The sequence below is a fragment of the Hemitrygon akajei genome, unplaced genomic scaffold (genome assembly GCF_048418815.1).
Source record: "Hemitrygon akajei unplaced genomic scaffold, sHemAka1.3 Scf000062, whole genome shotgun sequence".
In the NCBI taxonomy this organism is placed as follows: domain Eukaryota; kingdom Metazoa; phylum Chordata; class Chondrichthyes; order Myliobatiformes; family Dasyatidae; genus Hemitrygon; species Hemitrygon akajei.
This window is the reverse complement of record NW_027331948.1, coordinates 3,093,351-3,104,182: the sequence shown is the minus strand read 5'-3', so window position 1 is coordinate 3,104,182 and position 10,832 is coordinate 3,093,351. Positions and strand designations below refer to the sequence as shown.

The window sequence follows — 10,832 nt, the reverse complement described above, 5'->3', positions numbered from 1 at the left end:
TTTTCATTTCTCACCGCTGCTACGTTATCCGATGATCGCCAGTTTTGTAGTTTCAAATGGATGACACTGCGACCATCTCTGAGAAGAACTTAGCTATTTTGTTTATTAACGAGTTGAAATGTTGATATGAATGGACATTTCGCTGCCCTGATGAACTGCTCTCTGAACTTGGACTGTGTTACTGCATAAATAAACGTGTTTGTGCAGCAATTAATATCATCAGCATGAATCCAGATTGATCAGCTATATATTCCGAATCGTTGTAATTATTTCGATTCAATCCAGTACTGGTGTTATACAAAAAATCGGCAACCATCGCTGACCACAAGATGATGAAGCTTCCGGAGATGGTGAGCAGTAAGATCAGAGACCTCCTCCTGCTCTCCATCTCCGGATCACTTCCGTTCTCCGCCTTGCTCTGACCCCTCAGCCGCTTCCGGATACGACTAGTCACTAAAACGTGTCTCACTGTCAGACCATTGAACAATAGTATTAAAACGAACGGGAGTAGTGGCGTTAGAACGGCAGAAAACCATCTGTATCCCACCCACCCGGGATCGGTAAAGTAAGCAGACTTTATAATACAGTCCCAGGGTACATCGTCAATCACTTTGACTGGATGAAATATAAAGATGTAGGGTATATTTTTAAAGAATTGGAACACGCCGGTTGTTGTCACAACCAGAGCCGCAGTTTTCCCGGTGCAATACTTTGCTTTGCGCTTCTGGCAACAAATGGCGACAAACCGATCAAAGGTAAAAGTGACAGTGAACCAGACAGAACAGCCCGTGGCTGCTATTCCCACCGCAAAGATCACACTGCATACGGGGGTGATGTCCAGGAATGTCCCGGGGAAGTAAACGATACGGATCTGCCAAAGTATGACCTGGAAGATGATGGTTAGTAGGTCCGCCGTTGCCATCGCCACCAGATAGCGAGTGGTGCAGGTGGAGAGGCCGCATTTACCCCTGGAAAGGATCACAATCGCCACTAAATCCACTGGGGGAACAGGAAAAATAATTAGTTAATTATTCTCTCGCCGCTCGCTATGTCTCAGTGCGGAGTAAATGAACACCAATCAAACTGTGCAGATAGCTCACTTCAGGCGATTTAAAATGTGTAAAGCGCGAGTCTCAAATCTCTGAAAGTGTGATGCTGTGTGAAATTATACGACACTCAGGACCGGAAAAGGACCAGTGCTTGAGAAGGACGCTTTGTCAACTGATCACCGAGGGCGCTCTAGAGAAATCTATATAAATCTCCTACCATCAGGTTTTTCACTGATGTATAAAGCCTGGATACCTCGGCAATCTTATCAGCAATGGTGATTGCTGCATCCCCGTCACCTGCGTTCTGGCACTCTCTGCATACAGCGAATACCCGCTCGCTCCGCCTCTGTACATTTACAAAGTTGAATATTCAAAACAAAGTTATTTTCCCCGCTCGCATGCCTTCGTCTCCTCTTCGACTTCCCTTATGTTACCCCACCTACACGGCTGGCTTCTTTTAAATTTCATTAATACTTTTGGACGAATTCGTACACAATACGTCGAGGTCCCCGGTCAGAAAGATCTTATTTTCGTATTTAAAGATACTGCCTGATCCCTGAGCGTTTCAGGTACTGTGCACGTTGGCACTGAAAGCTTCCATATTCCGAAGGAAAGGCAATCTACGTACTTCAATGAATTTGAGTCCTTTAGGGGTTGCTCCAGTTTACTGCAGCACAGTTCTAAATGTTTCGATGCTTGTTGTTCCAAAGTGGAGAATTACAAGAACCTCGCCCCGTTGTACCTCGATCGTACACCACCATGTGCGTTCTCCACTCCCCGTTCACTTCACTGACAACACGGACGTGGAAACAAAACGACACCTATTTGAATTTTCGAAACTCCCGATGGTTCAGAATATAACTCATCAGTGATGTCTACCACACGGCTGAATCTCACCGGCGTTTCGCATCCCACATTCCCTTCAAAAATTGAATCAATTTCTTAAAACGCTGCACAATACATTAAAATTTGACCTTAAATTATTGTTTACTGTTGACACGTAAAAACACCAAGTAACCCGTAAAGATACCGAGAGCACTGGATTATCGGTGTTTACTCTGACAGTGACTTATCGTTGATAAATCAAAGTTGCCTGCCATGAATCTAGAAAAAAAAATGATTCTATCTCCCCTGTCTCCCACTTTCAAATTCCAGTGTACATTCAGCTGAGACCACCGTTTATACGCAGGGATATTCTGAACGAACACAGAGTTTTGTCACAATGTCTGCAGCGCATTCTCTGGTACACGGCATCACAACGTTGTCGGCGACTGAATGCGTCCAAAGACAGTGGACACAGAATTGCAAATCTTGGTTTACCTATGTTCTTACCAGGAACTCCAATAACGGCAATAATCATGTAATATATCTTCCTCACAATGTAGAATGTTTCAAGCATACTGTGTCAGATTCACCCTGCTCCCAGCTGCAGCGATCTCGCTAAAGAAACTCTGAGCCGATGAATCTCCACGCTCATTCATTTATACCCGCTCCAGAACACCGAATACTCAATACTGCACAAAGCTGACGTGTCTTCCAACAACTGGATTAAAAATAAACATGATGTCATTCAAGTAAATTCCCAATTGTGATGAGGTATGCACAGCTTGTCGTGAAATTGCAAAATCTCAAAGACAAAGAGATGACGACTCGAGAAGTCAGTGAATGGTGTTGCGAAACACTCTCAGGCTCACCTCCCGGTCTCACGGTGGTGAATGTTTTCTTGTCCATTCCTCGGCTCCATAGACTTTGTCATCATAGTCCTATGCTATGCTGTCACTGGGCAGTCACTGCCCGGTTTCACTCTGGTAGCTTTGTCGGTTGCAGATCTTGGAATAGAAATATATTGGTCAATGTTGTCTGTAGGCTACTGTAAGATAGTGGGAAGCCTTAAACTAGCAAAGCGTCCAGGCTGACGAAGATACTGAACGCATGTAAAATGTTAATCTAATGAATTGTTACACACACACAAGATGTTGCAGGAACTCAGCAGATCAGGCAACATCTATAGTTATGAAAACCCTGTCCGAAACCTCTTCAAAATTAAGGCTCCAACGATCCCCTCAGCTCCATCACCAAAAAGCAGGACTTCCCTGTAGCCAGCCATTTCAATTTCTATCTCAAATCTTGTTCCGACATGTCGCTCCATGGCGTCCTCTTCTGCCACTCTCACGTTGGAGGAGTAACCGCTTCCGTCTTGGCAACGATCAATATAATGGCGTGAAGATGAATATCTCTATCTTCCCGTTTTCCCCCTCTCAATTTCTCTCTCCTTCATTCCCCCACTCTGGCCTTATTCTCTTCTCCTAACCAACTTATCACCTCCACTTACTGCCCCTTTCTCCCATGATCTTCTCTCCTATTGGACTCGTTCATCTCCAGCTCTTTGCTTTTTCACATTATCCGCAGCCATTTATTTCGTCCGTCTACTGCATCCACTTGGCTCCAAGTAACACCGTGTAGATTGTCCTCCTCTCCTCCGCAACCCCTTTATTTTCCAGTGGAAAGGTCGCAATCCGAAATACCGATTGTTCATTCATTTCCATAGACGCTACCTAACTTGCTTTCATCCTGCATTTTGTATGCACATCAAATTGGTGCAGTACATCGCAGCGCAAACCTGCTCCCTTCAAAGTTCCCACCAGTAATTCAATCATTGTATACATGACCATTGAATTCATGCAATGGTCAGAGTATCTACATTCCTTACATTTGTACCAACAATGACTGTGTCAGATACGCTACATCGGTTGCGTTGTTGATAGTGAGGTACATAGTGGCATTCACTTACTTGATAGATTTAAAGTGCACTTCTGCTCTAAATCTATAGCGATATTGTATATTCAGACTTTTTTTGTTGTTTTTGCCGTGACGTGCTACTTGGAGGCATTTATGTACTGAATGGAGTGAACTGAATAAAAGATAAGAGCGTTTCAAGTGCCAGATACTCCTGGCGGTAATAAGCCTAAGGGTCGTCAGTTATGCTGTGAAATTGATCAACCTATCAATAGTCATCGAAGAGTACGTAATGGTAAATATTGAGGTACATGGCGATTGCTTTCATTGGATGAATATGGTCGGGAAATTGGCTAAGAGTGATGGGGTTCTCTGGCGCTCATTTAGAGAAGGACAAGGAAATGGGATTACAAACATGAATGATGGATGGATAGTGTGTAGTTCAATACATTCCGAAACCACGCCTTCACTTACGGGAGAGGTCATGATGCAGTGATATATTATTCTGGTCTGATTAGAGCATGGTGACTTTTAGATGTGATTGCAGGGAAACCGATGCAGAAGGGTTTCACCGGGAAGTTGCCGAACATGGAACATTTCAGATATCAGCGGACAATTTATCATTCGCTTCTGGAAACGGAGGAGGAAGAGGTGCTTCATAAAGAAGTTTAAAAAATATTAGAGACATACAGGTGTTCGTAGTGGTTAACTATTTCTCCATATGTGGCGTATCTAATAATAAGGAATAGGTTTATTGGAAGTGGAAGTATTATCGTACTTTAGGGGAAGGTGTTGATTGTCTTCTGATGTCGGGATATGACGCAGCAATTTAGTTATAACACGGCGACGCAGGCTACTGAACTTTAGTTCTCAATGATGTCACTTTTACATTAGAATAAAAACAACCGTGTTTGGGTGCTCGGCCTCCGGAATACTTGCGAAAGGTTCACGTGGATATTCCTGCGTTCTCTGCTAAAGCTTATACCACTGACCTTAGGACAATTTCCCCTGTCTATGGCCTTCTCCACTGGCATCGTGAGGCAGAGCATGAACATCATCCACCTGACCGAAGTGCAAAGATTGGGTACAAACATCGATGTATTTTGTTCTTACACCGGCTGAACTGCTCTCTCGTTTCTTCTATGGTGATGTTCATGTCCCTTGCTCACATCTGTTTAAGAATATCCATCCCTGAGTAAGAATATCTAATCTTGAGTTGTTCTTGTTCACTGATTTGTACTTTATAGTTCTTTCTGGACTGCTTTTTCTGTCTGTCTGACTCTGTGTGTGTGTGTTTCTATCTATCTATCCGTCTGTCAGGCTGCCTGTTTCTTTGTCTGCTTGTCCCTCTAACTATATTTCATTCACCTGCTGTTGTGTCAGATATTGCGAATTTGATGGAGCGGAATTCACAAGGAGATTATCAATGAGAAGCACTTTTGGAATTTTGGAAATGATTATTTTCTCAATCTTACTGGGCCGATGCCCACAAGATTGAAACGCTGTGACATGCAAATGACGTCAGTTTGCCATTCGAATATTACTTCGACGGCATTTATAAAGGCCGACTGAATGTCATGATCCGGTAGCCAACAAGTCGGTAGAGTTTAATCTCTCACTTTTTGTCCCAGATTTAACAGCATTGATGATATATTGTTGGACGGACCAAGAGTGCAAAAGATAACTGAAGTTTCACGAGATCTGGCTGAGAAAACAAAGCACTGTCAGCCGATAATCAACTAAAATGAAAACTCAAGTCCGCAGGCCTAAAGACAAGCACGCCACGACTGAACATAAAAAGGAACAATGTAAAAAGGAAGATTCAAGAGGGGATGAACATTAACGTAATGAAGATACAGTTCAAACCAGGGAAAAGTTCCAGTGTCATTTTCCCCCAACATAACAACGACTGCAATCCAAGTTTCTGTACTCCTGTTCCCCGGAGTATGCTTAGATGCCGCTGTTACGTTTGGATTCAGACGGCCAATTATTGTCTGCCACCTTCGTTCATGGAAAGTCTGTACTTATAGGTCATCTACTGAGTACTCAGAGCTCAATTGTGAGAGACATTAATCTGTACAGGGGTTCTCCACCACCTGTAGTTCTCTGCGTACATCCACAAGACCATAAGGCTCCCCATTTCATACCTCCCGATATCTCTATCTCCCCATCCGGTGCAGTAGCACCCCACCCACCGAGCACTCCCCCCCATACCAGACAGTGATGCAGCCTGTCAGAGCTCTCTCCACGGTACATCGAGAGCAGATTTTGATTGTGTTCCTTGATATACCAAATCTCTTCAACTCCTAATTAAGTACAGCCGTTATCTTGCCTTCTTTGCAACTGCATCGATATGTTGGGACAAGGTTACGTCCTCAGAGATATTGCTTGCTCTCTCTACTTCCGATCCCTCCATGAGGATTGTTATGTATTCCTTCGTATTATCCTTCCTGAAATACAGAATAAGTTCATTCGTCTTAATGTCGTTCAGTGTAAGGTTGTTGCTGCGACGCTACTCAACTAGTTGGCATATTTCGCTCCAGTGTGCCCGCTAGGGTCCATCTGCGATTCTACCAAATATATTTGCATCATCGATAGATTTATAGTTGTTATTTGACAAGCACATTTGATGTCTCGATATGTAGATGGAGGTAAGGAAGATTGAGGGATATGGACATGGTAGGATGGAGAGATTAGAGTTTGAGTGTTTTTGATTTGCTTTCTGGTTGATATGGCAATACATTGTGGGCCGAAAGCCCTTCTCACGTATAGTTCTATGATCTGTGCTCCATGTTATATGAATTTTTTCTTCTTTTTTTTCTTTCTAGATAGTTAAAACCACGTGTTTGCAGCTCTAGGCTCTAGTGACGCAATCGGTTAGGGCGCGGTACTCATACGGCTGTACACGGCGGAGAAATGCCGAGGCTGTGATTTCGAGCCTCACCTAGAGCACTCATGATCTTAATGCTTGCAACGCCCAGGTGACTGGGCGCTCTCAAGCTGAACATTCAACTGAAATGTTGCATTTGATTTTGTGCTTGTGAGACACTGTGCTTATTATTTTTTATTTAACTTCGCAGTGATACCTCTTTGATTTTGATCTGGGCAAGAGAGCATGAGTTTACAAGCGTCGCAGTATATCCTCCCTAATTCACTACAAGACATGTGCCCATATTGCTGCAAGCATTTTCCGTCTTTGGTACAACACGCGTAGCCCCACGTCCCGTTGTTGAACTTATCTGAATAAGTGGTTTCTTTGTTGAGTCAAGGCATCACGTGTCCCCCATATTCCTGTCTTCTCAATTCAATTAATAGAATAGTGAAGTAACGAGCCCGACCTTTCCTGAAGCCATACTTCAGAAAACGCTCTAACTGCACTTCGCCTTGGTTCGTTCTGCTGTCGATTAAACTCAATGTTTACTTGCATCGGCGAATAGTTTCAGGCACACGCCTGAAATATTAATCGTAGCCTCAATACCCTAAATGGTATCGACATGTCATTACCTCTGTCCCTCTCTCAACATGAAGCTATATTTCAGGACAGATTTATAAATTAATTCTCACATGTCGCGTGGTCACCAACCTCTGTTAAATACATGACACCTCCCCTGATTCTACTGGTATGCTGAACTTCTGTTTCCAATGGTAAGATCTTTCTGGCTACAATGCGATCACTCCACTGCGACATCAGAGCTGATCGACTTGCCGCTCCGTTCCTGAAGGTTATTGTTACCGATATAATTTTCGTTCACAATAGGTCGTTTAATTGGCCGTTAATGTTTTGGTCTTGTTGCAATCCGCCGGATCAGATTGGAACATGATCATTAATGAAGTATCAGTCTGATGGTAAGTCTGGCGCTGGTGCGGACTCGGTGGGACGATTGGCCGTAATTCATTACTCTACAGCCGGCATCATCTCACAAGTATCTCTGGCTTGAAACGCATTCTGTTGTCTATAAATGTATCGGCACATGGTTCAGTCACTCACTTCAATTATTTTATAATCTGATGTGAAGAGAACGTCCGAGAGTGACAGGGTGAGAAATCTTAAAGGCATTGCTGAAATGAGCACATGAGCCGGGGCGCCACCCTGAGGAGACTGCTGGAATTGAGACTAATGAAGATGTTTTAATTCCTTGCTTTATAGATCCAACATAGTTCAGTTACCTGTTACATGTCGCGCCCTGACCAACATGAAATTGTTAATGCATATCATTGTATATCGCGCATAATTTTAATACTTGATATTGAAAGCGGAACGGAACGGTTGGCAACATTTAGTTCTTAGTGCTGTACTTCAGAGAAGGGTGGGATGCCTCGGGTCTTTGCTCAATAGCACAGTTTCTGTAGTGTAGTAGTTATCACGTTCGCTTCACACGCGAAAGGTCCCCAGTTCAATCCTGGGCAGAATCATTCTTCGGGATGAAATTGAGACTCAACTTTTCAGTTCGTGTTCAAGTTTACTGTCATGGGCATCCAAGGTGTAAATGTCATGAACGATCGCTTTCCTAGCAGCAGCACGTAGTATTTCAAACCTGACAAATGTAGATTAAATAAATAAGAAAGAATAAATATGATATTTAATTTTCAGGAGAAAATAAACAGATTTGAACAAATGGATATTTATGGATGATCCGGGCTGCGTTATCGGAGAATTAGCATTTCGAAGCTGTTGTCGCAGAGCTGAGGATGCGTTATGGTTTCAACCGAGCACAGACAAAGAGAAAAGCTTCAGCACAAAGCAGGCGCTTCGGCCCGTAATGCTGTTCCGAACATGTACGCACTTTACGCAAATTACCAAGCGTTACCATAGCTCTCTATCTTCTAAGCTCCATGTACCTCTCCAGTAGACTCTTAAAAGACCCTATCGTAGCTGCCTCCACCATCCACGCCGGCAGCCCATTCCACGGACTCACTACTCACTGCGTAAATTCTTACCCCTGACATCTCTTCCGTACCTACTTCCAAGCACTTAAAACTCTGCCCTCTCGTGCTAGTAATTTCAGCCCTGGAAATAAAAAGACTCTGACTATCCACACAATCAATGCCCCTCATCATCTTATACACCTCTAATCCTCCGTCGCTCCAAGGAGAAAAGGCCGTGTTCACTCAACCTGTTCTCATAAGGCATGCTCCCCAATCCAGGACTTCTATAGCTCCCACATTCTTCCTGTAATGACGTGGCCAGAACTGAGTACAGTCCTCCAAGTGGGGTCTGACCACGGTCCTATAAAGTTGCAACGTTATGTCCCGGCTCCAAAACACAATCCCATTTTTAAGCGGAGATTGACAGGTTCTTGATTATAAACCCTGTCAAAGGTGACGGAGATACGGCAGGGGAAAGGCATTGAGAGGGATAATATATCAACTATAATGGAACGGACGGAATGGCCGGGTTCTGCCCCAATATCTTCTGGTATTATGGCCAAATTTATTAAGATTATTAGAACTCCCAGTTTTGAATTATTATTCACAACTCCCAGCCAAGACCTCTGTCTTTCGTGTGACAAAAGATGTAGGCTCTGAATTCTTAAAAGTGATAGCTTCGGTATATCAGCCTCCAGATAAACCTATCACGATCAGCACCGGATTCGAACTCACGCGTGCAAAGTACAATGGATTAACAGTCTATCGCCTTAACCTCTCGGCCACCTCGTCTGCTCTTCAACCGTTTGTGTTTTATTTTTCTGAGTTTATTTCCGATCACTTGCAATCCCCGCTTATGTTTCACACATTTGTTTTCATATTCCAGTTCTATTTTCCTTGGCTGCCATGGTTACCAGAATTCCTAGGCACGGATAAGGATAATTTCACGATATGCGCCAACAACAGGAGAAAGGAACTAACTTTGAAAGGCACATCGGACGCTCTGATCGTGCTGCGTTAGAAGTATTGATTCCGTGCAGTGTAGACCCGTGAAACCTGTGAGTATTTTTAGTTGTGCAATGAGCAGTGGGCAGGTGTGCAAATGTCTTCGGTCCATTTTTAAAAGGTTTATATTCAAACACAAATGCATTGTAAAATATGCCAAATTTTCCATGAATCAAGCATTTTAAAATGGAAGTATAAAAAACGACATTTAAATATTCTTTGTTAGATTGACTTAACTGTGCTAATTATATCCTTCACATACAGTATATGTACAACTAGATAGTCAATAAATGATAGAAATACAATTGTGTCAGCATCAATTAAGCAGTCAGATGTCCTGGTGGAAGATGCTGTCCTGGAGTCTGTTGGTCCTGCCTTTTCTGCTGCGTTGCCGTTCCCGGATCGAAGATGATGGAATAGTTTGTGATTGGAGTGACTCTGACCCTTTTTACACAGTGCTCTCTGTAACTGTCCTGAATTGTGAGAAGTACAAATCTATACATGTGCTGCGGTGTCCGCAGCGCTCTCTGCAGCGTTCTGCGATCGAGGGTAGTACAGTTCCCAAAAAGAGGCAGTGATGCAGCCAGTCAGTATTCTCCCAATTGTGATTCTATTGAAATTTCATTGGATTCGGGGGCACAAGCCAAATTTTTTCAACCGTCTGAGGTAAAAGATGCCCACAGCCGGTATGTACAGACCACGTGAGATCCTCGGTGATGCTTATGCCGAGCAACTTAAAACTGATAACCCTCTCAACACCGGGCACGTTGATGTCAATAAGGCAGAGCCTGTCATTTGCTTAGTCCAGCTGAAAATACATTTATTAGCATGTTTATTTTAATTAAGTTGTGGTATTTTACAAAATTAATTAAACTGAAACTTTTAAAATTTGCCTGATTGCAAAAACGTGGCTTTGCACCTAACACAGCGTAACTGCAGCCCGGAATAATAATAATAATAATAATAATAATAATAATAATAATAATAATAATAATAATAATAATAATAATAATAATAATAATAATAATAACAACAACAATACTTTATTGATCCTGAATGGGAAATTCTTTCGTTACAGCAGCAACTTTTATAAACACACTTATCAGCGTGCAGTCTTAACTAATGATAACTTACAGGATAATAAATAAACAATAATAAAGTAAAATAATATAAAAT

General features: G+C 42.7%; 1 non-coding gene across 1 annotated transcript; it reads left to right on the top strand.

Annotated features, from left to right (window-relative positions):
- The first annotated feature begins 8,125 nt into the window (after positions 1-8,125).
- Positions 8,126-8,198, top strand: trnav-cac (transfer RNA valine (anticodon CAC)). Its single transcript has one exon. It is a non-coding gene; the product is annotated as a tRNA-Val (tRNA).
- Positions 8,199-10,832: the final 2,634 nt, after the last annotated feature.